Source organism: Carya illinoinensis, chromosome 10 (assembly GCF_018687715.1).
Source record: "Carya illinoinensis cultivar Pawnee chromosome 10, C.illinoinensisPawnee_v1, whole genome shotgun sequence".
Classification (NCBI taxonomy): Eukaryota; Viridiplantae; Streptophyta; class Magnoliopsida; order Fagales; family Juglandaceae; genus Carya; species Carya illinoinensis.
In genome coordinates, this window is record NC_056761.1 from 24,029,794 (window position 1) to 24,041,452 (window position 11,659).

Sequence of the window (11,659 nt, forward strand, 5' to 3'; positions counted from 1 at the left end):
AATTAAGATTAAGGCTCAAAATTAATATTTTATCATAAAGCATTAAAATACATTTTCCAAATGTGCATGAATATTTTAAAAATTAAATTTTAAAATTTTAAAAGATGATTGATTGTCATTTTTCACATGTACATGACATGATTAAATGTTTGAATTTTGAAAATATTAAAAATAATTGATTGTCATCTTTCACATGTGCATGCTTTATTTGAAAATTTTCAAAAGTGAATGATGTTTTTTTTACCTATGCAAAAAGTATATGATTTTGTTTGAAAATTTTAAAAATATTAAAGATGACTTTCACATGTGTATGCTTTATTTGAATATTTTCAAAAGTGATTGATGCTCTTTTTGATTTATGCAAAAGGTAAATAATTTTGTTTGAAAATTTTGAAAAGTAAAGTGTACTCCTTTTATCATATGCGAAAAGTAAAAAAATTAGATTTAAAATTTTTGAAAAGTGAATGATGTTGTCTTTGACAAATGAGAAAGAAGAAACTTTAATTTGAATTTTTTTGAAAAAAATGAATGATGTTGTATTTGACATGTGAATATTTTTAAATTTTAATATGAAGTCTCATATGGCTATAAATAAATCATTTGAGAACTTCACATTTACAACACCAAGAGCATATTACATTCATTCAAAGCTTTCATTCTCTCTTCTCTAAGCATTGAGCCTTAAACCTTGTTCATTTTGAGAGAGATATAGTTTGCGTTGTATTGTTCTTATTTCACTCATTGAGGAGTATTTTCTGATAACCTACCCACTATCAGTCTTGTATCAGTAAAGAGGTTGATGATCTTGAATAATGAATTGAGCCCAAAAAGAGGTTGAATTGGATTTTAAAAAATCCCAAACCGGCCTAAACTGATAAACCGACCATGAACTGGTTGACAACTAGTCTGGCTGGTTTTACCCCCTTACATGGTCAGTTTCGACCGGTTTCCTCCCCCAATATATGTGATTGGTCGGTTTAGATTTTTGCACAAAACCAAACTGATGAGGTCGGTTTTTAGGCCTAGTATTAGTAGTAGTGAAGTCCAGACCAGTCCAATAGTGTACTGGTGGAGTTCCAAACAGTTGATATAGAGAATTACTCATGTGAGACATGACCTTTTTTTATATTAATAATAAACATGTCAATGGTTGTTGAAGATCATGTTGCATTAACCGGGTGTGTTAATAGTTCTTTAAAGTGGTTATTTGGTGTTGCACGCATTGGTTAATTTTTTGTCACTAAATCTTTTTAGGTTTGATTCAAAATTTAAAAAATATATATAGTTCACCCCATAGTATTATTTTTTGAAATATAACAACTCGCATAAGCTCTTTATAACTTATGAAACAACATTCTTAAATATGTATTTTCCATTGCAAATGGAAATGCTATAAGGAACTCCCTTTCTAGTCACTCCAGGTTCAGAAAAGGGTTTCAAAAGCTCATATGGCACTACCCTAGCCCCACTTCTATTCTTCAAGTCCCTATTGGCACTCCTTTGATCAATAATCCCTTCAAGCTGCTTCAATCTCCCATTAAATATCTCAAATGTAGCATTTATATATGGATTCTCAGCCCATGACTTTTGTTGATTGAATTTGTGAAGGGAAGCATTGTAAGAGTGCACTTTCAGGCTTTCTCATGAAGTTGGTCCAAAATTCATTAGAAGGTTCTTCAGAGGGTATCTTGTTCCTTGCAATGGTAGGCCGATTTGGGAAATAACCAGCGTAGATGTATTGTCCAAAGTTCACAGTTGCATGGTGACCAGAAGTCACCCATACAATTGTGTGTGATGATTTGTATAAGGTCTTTTGGGGTATTGAGTTCATCCTTTTTGTCACCATGGCCAATTGTTCGAATTTCTGTCCACCATTCTTGTAGCTCTTGATCAGACTTTATGGCTGCCAGATTAGGATAATAGTAATTGACATAGTCACTAACCCACTCTTTGATGGTGTCCCAAAGGAGAAGGCCATCATTGGCAAAGGGATTGTCCTCAATTGTTAGCTTTAGTCCATGTGGAGCAGTTGGATCTTCAGTAGCAAGTCCCCTAGCAAGTAGTGAAGTCAAGAAATTAGTGAATATATTTGGAGATTGATCATATTGGCTATAATGTTTATTATATTTACCAATGCATAATATTCCTCTTGATTACTTTGATTAAACTTAAATAAGGAAATGTTAATCATAAATCACTTGTTAACTAAATCTACTGGTAGTGGTGCCTCAAGGTTGAATTGCCACTACTGGTCATAAGCGACAGAGCTAAATTCCATTGAATACTTTTTCGGGTGAGAATGAACTCTCAATAATCCCTCGAGCATTGATGAGAGCTTCTCGAGCGAGAGCATTAATCTCCATAGTGTACCAAAAATGAGGGAGCAATAGTCTATGGATTGGGTGGATCACACTAAGTTGTCTGTTTGTTGCAATTATGTAAGGTTCTGTACGATAATGAGTTCTTAGCCTGAAATTGACTAGATAAAAGAATACAACTTGTTAGCAATTTATTTGTACATGTGCATTCTTTTTCATGTTTTATAGTATTGTTTGTTGAACAAAACTCATTCCAAAATATATATTTTTCTCAGATTGATAAAAATTAATTGATTTTTTAGTGCATGGATAGAACAAGTATTGGCATATGTAAATACAAGCTACTTGGGTTAAGGGACGGGGAAGGTATACCAATGACTGACAAGTTGGTGATAACTGGAGTTGTGGGCTAGTACATGAGCTTTGGCAAGCCTCCATATCCAGACACCTATAGCATCCCAACTGGGTGTGAAAACTTCTCTCCACTGTGGTTTTCCATTGATTGGTGGCCAAGTTAGCTCAATGGCCAACGATCTTAACGTGCCCTCAGGGGTAAGAAAGAAGAGTGTCCGTGATCCATAGAAAGTTGTGCCTTTAATTTTTCTTACTTTGCTCACATAGGGTAACAGTAGATCATGGTAGTCTAAAATGTACAACTTCTTCTAACATATGGCATGCATGATTAATGTATAGTTAAAAATAACACAACATTTATATTTGAACGATAGATGGTTAATTATAAGAATTAGAAACGCTTCAGACCGGATACTCCTATAAATGGAGAACAACGGAGACCAATCAAAATTTACCAAGTAAGTGGTTAATTTTAAATCCACTACTGTGCGATGCAGGGGATAATTGGGAACCGAAAACCCACTCTTTCTATCTCCCTTTCTTTCCTCTGGAGCCGAAACCGTAAACTTCTCTCTCTCTCTCTCTCCATCTTCCCAAGATGCGACCTTCGCCCCTGCCCCCCTTCTCTCTGCCAAGTAAGTGGTTTACACCTACTTGCATATATCTACCCGAATCCTGCATGCCATACGCTGCTAGCCCCATTGCACCCCATCGCAACAGCTGCCTTCCATTCCTCCTACTTCATCACCTCCACAGCGACGATCGGGGAATATTAATTCAGATAACTCTACTACTCCCCCACTTGTTATTACTTAGTACTCAAAGAATTCGATAAATTAAAACACCCATATAAATGATTTTGATTAAAAAGAAAAACTGGCTATTAGACTTCTAAACAACCCAAATCAAAATTATTATTTGATAGCTACATCAAAAAAAATCTACAACTTCATGAATTTCCTGAGGTTGCTTCATGCACGAGTAACAACATATCCGTGAAAATAATTCACACCTTGTAACAATACTCCTTGAATACGCCCAAGATACATGCAAATCCACACACATTTGGTTCACGTTCCCAGGAACAATGGATAGCACAGTTTTGAAAAAGAAAAACAGAAACATCGCACTCACTTGAAAATTTACACGATTAAAATCAATCCCATGCCTTAAAAAAAAACCTGCAGTTAGAGGCAAACGAAGGGAAAAATAGAGAGGGGGGGCACAGACCAACGAGGGTGGGGGAAAACTAATTTTGTTTTAGCAGGAGAAGAGGGGGACGCAGGGGGGGGGGGGGGAGGTGTGCAGACTGAGAAGAAAAAAAATCCTATGAAATGCATACCGCAGGCCAACCCGTGTATGGTGTACGTGGCATCTTTTAATTGGACTCTATTATATGGATGAAAACGGATTAGCCTGTCTGAGGTTATTCTCTATAAGAATTAAGGGGTCATAATTTTTATCACCATATATCACGTGCAAGTTATCATTTCTATGTTCTGGTGTTAGTTACCTCCTTGGCAGAACAAAAGCCTTTGATTTCTTGCTCAGTCATTTCTGTAGTGATTGCTGATTCTTGAGGGCCGTAAATATTTGGGTCAAGTTTACTCTTCAAGGGCCATTCCTAAATCATGATTTTTTTAAAAAGAAGTTTAGTATACGGAAATAAAAATCTACAAATGAGTACTTGTATATTCTAGTTCATCGTGACATGTTTGATCATCATTAATTATGTTAAGCCATAGTAATAGACCATCTTGCTAAACTATTTTTTCTTGTATTTACTTTCAAATATATATATAATGCTAAAATTTATCAAAAATTTTATGTGGAGTCATTTTTGTGTACTCCTTGCACATTCCACTGATGTGATTGGCTACTTGTTTTTTTTTATAATATAAAATAAATACTGAGTTCCGCCAAACTAGCGGAGTGCACATAAAATACGCAAAAGTAACTATATGTAACATAATTGAAAATTTATGCATTGTAGATGTGTGCATGTGTTATACTACATCTCCATCTAACTCCTAAGTCTAATTTACTGATATGGTATATAATATTGTCCATTAGTCTTTGATTAATTAGATTTTTGTTTTTGAGAAAACAAGATTTGGTCTAATAGTTGATAAATATATAATATTGTCATCATTTTATTATTTCTAGACAGAGTTATTTTAATTCTGATTTATTCATCAAGATCTGTCATTGTAAATGACTGCAATTCATACCGTGACCAACCGTATGCTATACGCGGGGTTAAGACCCGCAAGAGTTTGCCTGGCAAATTCCTCATCCCTAAACCTAAAGAACTTGTCTCCTACACGTGCCAAAATAAAAAACAATTTGAAAAAAGATTGCTTAGGATGAGAGGATCAAACATAAGTTTAGGTGTTTGTTTTCTTACTATCCATTGTTTTTGGGGTCTCAAATCGCAACACATCATCTTGGGCGTTAGTAATAGCCTTGACAAGCCTAGGCAGGATGTTGAGTAGGGATACTTCGTTTTCTGCTTTCTTATAAGGAGGAGGCAAGTCTACCCCCTCGTTGAAAAGTGAATCTATGGCCGTGAACTAAGGGAATCCGAGTTCAATGTCAATGAAAAGTAATGCATGCAAATTAAACAAAGGATAATGCCTTTACGGAGAATGTTAGCTGCTTTACTTCTGAGAAGGATTCATCCTTTGGAATATAGAAGTTGCTACTTCTTTTCTCTGACAATGGATCTGGCACAAATTACGCAACTGTTAATAGGATAAGAAAGGAATGAAGTTGCATATTAAAAAAGAATAAAGATCTATATTTATTGTGATTATATTTATTATTCGAAGAATATTGTTATATATTTTAAATTTTATCATCTTAAATCATATTTATTGATATGAAAAATTTATATTTAACTTGTATTATTTTTCTATAATGTTTAATTTATTTCACTGTGAACCATATATAGGATAACGAAAAATCCGAGAGACATTTCATGCACGGACTTTCACGAGAGAATGAAAGCTTATAAGTTATAACATTGTCATAATATTTTATTCATTTCTTTACGGTTCTATTTTCTTGTGTTTTTAATTTTCTTGAGCCCAACAAAATGGGAAAACCCTAGAGATCACATACAAGAATATAAGGTTTTTGCGACCAATTCATTTTTGTCGCCACCAAAATTGATGCTAAAAATGTAAATTTCAACCATGAAAAATGCTAGATTAAAATGTGTAAATATCGTGCACTTTTATTAAAAAAAGCAAATAAATATTAGATTTATATTAAAAAATATATTTTTTTAATAATAGATCTAACTCTTTTTCAATTGGAGTGGACAACACTTGTACATTATAACTATATCTAGAATTGTTCTTCAATGCATGATACCCATATATGATATAACACATTTCACAATTATGTTTTAAGATGAAAATATTTTTATAAAGAGATGCTAATTTTATAAGTGATTTTATAAAAATATATACCCTTCATTTAAAACATAGCTGTATATAAAGTGTTATAAAATGTGTCGTGTGTAAATAATTTTCATTTCATTTTATATATTTATTTTTTGAGAAATTATTTAATCATAAAAAGATTATACTATTCATAATTAATTGATATGACTTAATATGAAACATTATATTATAAATTTATTTTTATTATAAAATAACACTATCTGTCTTATAGAGTTATGTTAATTTGTTAAAACATCATGAACTACGGGACCCTTTACTGCATCAAGCCCATCAACCTTTATCTTCTTCCCTCTTATATCTTGAATTAGTTTGAATGATCGTGAGATCACGTCAAGACAGCGATCATCTCGTCAAAAATAGGACCAAAAAAAAAAATCATGCAACTAATGAACATACGTACATGGCTATAGCTCAATAGATTGTAGCTAGAAAACAAAAAGTGGGTTCCTACATCTTCAAATGATTATATGAAAACCTTATATGAACAATTTACAATTAGATTTTGCTATTTATGTTTTTTTATAACATATATTAAACTGATAATGATAGAAAATAAATGCACACGTACATAGGATGATGGTATGTAAAATAATTAATATTATGTGGAGAAGTGGTGAGAATTTGGAATCATACTTCATGTCTCAACACCAATACTAGAAATGAAAAACAGATAGAACAAAAGCAAAAAGTTTCTTCATCATCAAAGAAATCCAAACAAAATTCTAACAATAACATATTATTTAGAAACAAAATCATAAAAACTGCTCCAAAAGAACAAAAAAAAAAAAAAAAAAAATATGCTAGTTTTTTTCTTTTTATGAAGAAAAAGAGGATAACAAAAACTCATGCTAATGAAGTATTTTAGTATGTTTTTGGTAATTAGAGGTCAATCAATTGTGAGATTCAGCACAAGAAAAAAAAAAAAAATACAACAGCAAGCAGATTACTCGATAAAAGATAATGAAAAGAAAAAAGAGAGAAACATGAAAATCAATTAAAGATATTGCAAATGACATAAGATTTATTCAATATTTTGATATTCTCTCGTGACCCAGTCAATTTCTCCTTATTGAGATATTATTCTTGATGATTGAAAGATTTTATTTGGCGGGCCTTCTTCCACTAAAAGTCATAGCTAGGCAGCTGTCTAATTAGTTGCTTAGTGGAAGAGCTAGTCCTGTGACGTATATGAGTTTTGCTACTCATTATCTCAATATACCATATACCATGCACCATATTCCATATTTATTTTAATTTATTTGTTTTATTTTTTCAAAACTAATTAAATTCTTCTAATCATCCATGCACCACAAATCTAGTAAGAGAAAAAAAATAAAAAATAAAAAAAATATGCATGGTGTGTGATGTAGAGGGATGATATGTAAGAAAACAAGGTGCAGAGTAGCAGTTGGGAAGCAAAAGAAGATAGAAGAGAAACGTGAGAAGGGAAAGCAGCTTCAAAATGGAAATGGAAGCTATGGAAATTTAAAGAAAACAAGAAGACAACTGTATGTGTTGCTGTGCAGTAGCTACCTCTATATACAGACAAATTTGAATAAAAGACAAGGAAAATGACTAATGGCTCCACTACAAAGAATGAAAATTTCAGAGAAAAAATGTCCTTGACATTGGTACAGCCATGCACCATTATGCTCAAGTGACTGCATCTGACGAGGCCATCTTCTATGTTGTGCTTTCCTTGGTTACATTCTCACTATCATGTTCCAATAGCCTCTAACAAGATGGAGAGTAGTAATTGACTACTCCCATCTTGTAGAGTTGTGAGTCGATGAGATAAGCAAGAAGTGCCTTAGTAAACACATCAGTTAACTACATCGTAGTAGAAATGTGAGCAGTCTGAATACTGCCCTCTAATATCTTATCCCTAATGAGATGATAGTCTAGCTCAATATGTTTGGTCCGTTCATGGAATACAAGGTTAGATGCAATGTGCAAAGCTACTTGGTTATCACAATAAAGAGTGGCAGCTTGTACATGAGATACTTGTAAATCTATGAGAAGATACTTTATCTAGGTCACTTCACAACAAGTTGTAGTCATGGCTCTATATTCTACTTCAGCAGAAGATCGTCACACAATGGATTGCTTCTTGGACCTCCAAGATATCAAAGAACTCCCAAGGAACACACAATACCTAGTGACTGATCTCCAAGTGTTGGGTAGGAGGTTCAATCTGAATCACAATATGCTGACAGTTGAAGTTCAGCTGAGGAAGAGAACAAAATCCCTTGACCAGGTGCTCCTTTTATGTACCTTAGAACCTTTCGTGTTGCAATTAGGTTAATGTGAGTTGAACAATCCATGAATTGGCTCAAATTCTGCACACTATAAGAGATGTTAGGTTCTGTAATTGTTAAATAAAATAATCGACCAATGAGCCTTCTATATATTGCTGGGTCAGAAAACATTTGGCCAGTGCCTTTGCTTAGTTTAGTGCTTTAATCCATAAGGACCTTAACAGGCCTTGAACCAAGGCTGCCCGAGTCTGTAAGGACATCAAGAGCATACTTCCTTTGGCAAATGTGGATTCCTTTGGAGGATTGAGCCACTTCGATCGCAAGTAAGTACCTTAAGTGACCCAAGTCCTTCATTTTGAATTTCTGATGCAGGAAGTTTTTCATGAGGGCAACAAATTCTAATATCATCCACATACACTAATAATGTAGCAAATGAGTTAGTTCCTCTCATTGTGAAAAGGCTATAGTCAGCCTTTGATTACTTAAAACCAAACTCGAGCAATGCAGTTGAAAGCTTAGAATACCATTGTCTCGAGGCTTGCTTCAAGCCATAAAAACTCTTCTGTAGTTTGCATACCTGATATGGTCTTCCTTTGTTGTTTCCTGGAGGTTTTTGCATATAAGTTTCCTCTTCTAAGTCTCCATGGAAGAAGGCATTGTTTACATCAAATTGACGTAATTGCCAACCCTTAACTGTAGCTATGGAAAGCAGACTTCTTACTGTGACCATCTTAGTAATTGGAGAAAATGTTTCATGGTAGTCTATCCCTTGTTATTGCGTATATCCTTCTGCAACAAATCGAGCTTTTAACCTCTCAATTGTCCCATTTGAGTTGCAGTTCACCTTATAAACATACTTACAATCAATCGGAACCTTCCTTGGTGGTAAGTCAGAAATGACCCAAGTGTTGTTCAACTCTAAAGCTGTTAACTAAGCTTCCATAGTTTTGCACCAATTAAGATCTTTAACAACTTGGCTATAGGTCTGTGGCTCAATTTGAGTGGAAATGGAGGTGGAAAAAGCTTGAAAATTAGGGGAGAATTTTTTATAGGATAAAGTATGAGGCAAAGGAAATGGTGTACCTGGAGAGGGTGGGAATGTCTGATCCATAGAGTGGAAGGAGGAACCAAGGGTCACCTACTAGCAGTGATAGTCTTGAAGGTACTGATGTGCTTTCTTAGTTCTGACTAATTTTCGTGGTGGAGATTGTAAAACTTGATCAGTATAAGCAGGAAAGTGTATAGGTTGGATGTCTTCAGAACTTGTAGGTGTAGGTGAAAGGTCTGAAGTGGTAACATCAGGGCTACAAGTGTTGTCAGGAAGATATGATGGTCTTGATGAAGGGAGAGGGTGATTTTTGATTTGGAGGTGTTTAGAATTTGGTGGTTGAAGAGTTGGTCCCTGGTCATGGCTAGAAGGACTAGTATAGTGAGGAGAATTTTCAGCCAAAGAGGAGTAAAAAAACTGCTTAGTGGTAGGCATGGACAGCTACTGTGGAGATGAATCCTCTTGAAAGGGAAAGACATACTCGTGGAAAATGACATCCCTAGACAAAAACACACTCTTGCTCTTGAGGTCAAGTAATTTGTAACCCTTCACTCTAAAGGGATAGCTTAGAAAAACACACTTCCTTCCCCTAGGATCAAACTTCTTTTTGCCCTGAGATAGAGTGGAGGCAAAGGAAAGGCAACTAAAAATTCTCATGTGTTCATAGGTTAGTTTGGTTTGAAAAATAGTCTCATAAGGTGTCTTATTGTTAAGCAAAGGGGCTGGAATTCTATTTATGATGTAGGTGGCAGTAAGAATGCATTCATTCCAATACTTGAGAGTGATTTTAGATTGAAATCTTAAAGTCCTTGTAACATTCAAAAGACATTAATGTTTTCCCTCAACAATGCCATTTTGTTGAGGTTTTCGGACACAACTCCTTTGATGAATTATACCTTTATTGTTGAAAAAATCTTTTATTTGAAACTCAGCACCATTGTCACTCATAGTTTTAATTTTAGTTCCAAAATGGGTCTCAACCAAGTTGAAAAAGGACTCTATGCACTGTCTTGTGTCAGATTTGTTCTTAAGGAGATAAACCCAAGTGGTTCGAGAAAAGTCATCCACAATAGTGAGGAAAAAACGAGTGCCATCATAAGCACTATTTGAAGAAGGCCCCCAAAGATCAAAGTGAACAATCTCAAAGCTATTAGAAGAACAATGAGAGCTGAGGAAAAGGTAGCCTATGTTGCTTGGCCATAGGAAACACACAGCAAGGCACTTTTTCATTAGAAGGTAGAGAGTTTTGTACAATAGGATCATTGATTAAAGATAACCTAGAATCTGAAACATGGCCTAGGTGACGATGCCAAAGGTTTGAAACACAAATGTTATTCATGGCAGAAGCAGAAATAAAACTATCTTTCGTGGAAAGCTTTGAAAGGGTAGTCATCAATGCTGAGGGAGAGACTTTCATTGTCAACAGGTGGTACAATCCATCCTTAGTTTCACCCATCTTAATCGTGGTCCATGACAAAAGGTCCTGTAGAAAACAATAGTTTGACAGAAATACAAGGCAACAAGCAAGTTCCTTAGCAATTTTTCTAACAGACAATAGATTAAAGGACAATGATGGGACACAAAGCACATTATGCAAAATAATGTGCTCAGTAATTCTAAATGCTCCTATATGTGTGATAGGTACAGTTTCACCATTGGGAAGATGAACTGAGCAAAGTGCATTTGCAGTGACTGTGTTGAAAAATGAAAGGTTGGAAATTATGTGGTCAGTTGCACCCGTGTCCAAAATCCAAGGAACACTAGAAAAACTAGAAGGTTTCTACGTATGTGCTGAGAGGCAAAAATATATATATATATTAGACATCTTGGAAATATTGGCTGTGTTTGCTACATTGGGAAAGATGGTCTGATGTTGCCCTACAAGAGACTTGATTGAGATATCCTTTTGCTGCAACAAAGCAAGAAGTTGTTGATATTGTCCTTTGGTGAGTGCCATTTTATCATCACTCCCTTCATCTTGATCTACTTCAACTAGAATGTTTGATTGAGCAATGAAAGCACTCCTTCCCTTTATTATGTAGTTTATGCCCTGGTGCGTACCCATGCAGCTTGTAGCATTTGTCTACCAAGTGTCTATTCATATGATAGTGACTATATACAGGAATCTTGGCATTTCTAGCCTTAAAACAGGTATCTAAAGTGTGTCCTTGCATCTTACAATGTGTTCAATAAGGCCTCTCATGCTTGTTT

The 11,659-nt window shown here is 34.7% G+C and overlaps 1 pseudogene; it reads right to left on the bottom strand.

Annotated features, from left to right (window-relative positions):
* Positions 1-1,341: 1,341 nt before the first annotated feature.
* On the bottom strand, positions 1,342-9,130 carry LOC122278572 (annotated as a pseudogene).
* Between the last annotated feature and the right edge of the window lie 2,529 nt (positions 9,131-11,659).